This window comes from Clarias gariepinus, chromosome 5 (genome assembly GCF_024256425.1).
Source record: "Clarias gariepinus isolate MV-2021 ecotype Netherlands chromosome 5, CGAR_prim_01v2, whole genome shotgun sequence".
NCBI lineage: Eukaryota > Metazoa > Chordata > Actinopteri > Siluriformes > Clariidae > Clarias > Clarias gariepinus.
Window position 1 is genome coordinate 15,170,689 of NC_071104.1, and position 1,630 is coordinate 15,172,318.

Here is a 1,630-nt window from a genome sequence, read left to right on the forward strand (position 1 = left end):
CATAAAGCCCCGACTGGCGGAGGGCTGCACTGATGGTTGACTTTCTACAACTTTCTCCCATCTCCCGACTGCATCTCTGGAATTCAGCCACAGTGATCTTTGGGTCCTCTCTTACCAAGACTCTTCTCCCCCGAAAGCTCAGTTTGGATAGACGGCCAGCTCTAGGAAGGGTTTTGGTCATCCCAAACGTCTTCAATTTAAGGATTATGGAGGCCACTGTGATCTTAGGAACCTTAAGTGCAGCAGAAATTTTTGTAACCTTGGCCAGATCTGTGCCATGCCACAATTCTGTCTCTGAACTCTTCAGGCAGTTCCTTTTACCTCATAAATCTCTTTTACTCTGACATGCATTATGAGCTGTAAGGTCTAAGAATGATCAGAAAAAATGAACAGCACTTGAGTTAAATATATCAGTGTGACAGCAAAGGTTGGACCCTTTGCTGTGAAACTCATGTATTTAACTCAGGTGCTGTCTATTTTCTCTAAGACCATGTGATAATTTAGTTTTTCTTTTTTTAAAAAGCTGCAAAAATGTCAACAATTCTGTGTTTTTCTGTAAATGTGAGGTGCTGTGTGTACATTAATGAGGAAAAAATGAACTTAAATGATTTTAGCAAATGGCTGCAATATAACAATGGATAAAAATTTAAGGGCGTCTGAATACTGTCTGTACCCACTGTATATACAAGAAAAAGCTGTGTTTCTGCAAATGTAACAGTAAATCTGGTTAAAGATGGCCTAAATAATACCTCTACATACATGATACTGATCTGGGTGTGTGACATAACCGTTATATTAGTTATGTCTTATACATACAGTTATATTAGAAACCAAGTACTCTTTCAAGAGCAAATCTATGTGATGATAAGAAGACAAAGGAAACCAATGTAGAATCTGAAAGGCGTTCATTATGATGATCTCAGAGAAAATGACAGGGCTACAATAGCAGAAAAAAATGAATACCCTAATATGAATATATACATGCAAAGGTACACATGATGTTTCTCCATATATTCATAAATTAAAATCACACAGACATGTACACACAAAAATATTGATGTAAACAATATAAAACGTACAGAATGACTGCACTTTTCAGATTTTACAAAAAAAAGTTTCCCATTGTCATAGAAATTGGCAGGTTAATGTGACGGCTGCCACATTCTTCACAAATAGGCATCTTCAAACGTCAAACTGACAGTGATCACATATCATCACACAGAAAGGACACAGAAATCAAAATCAAATTCAGAACCTTATAAATACATGTATAAAAGAGTTTCTATGGATTGTACAAAAAGTTTACTAGGTAGTTTTTTTTCAGCTGCATTGAAATTAATAGCGATCCCTTTTGGTGAAAAGGTTTTAAGCCCTCTTAAATTAAATGGGTTAACAAAAAAGGTTTAGGCAGCATTCCTGGGCTTGCGTGTCCTCCATGGTCTTTGTGCACTGATAGGAAACTGTGTCTCTTCTTCTAGATAAATTGGGTATTAAAGTCATCCATAATTTCTAATGCATTTTCATAAAATTACTTTAACTGTATGTAATGCTTCTATGGTCCCTCTTCCTTAGTTTGTATTTGTCTGATCGGCTGGAAAGTTATATCACATGTAAGACAACTCTTCCTAAT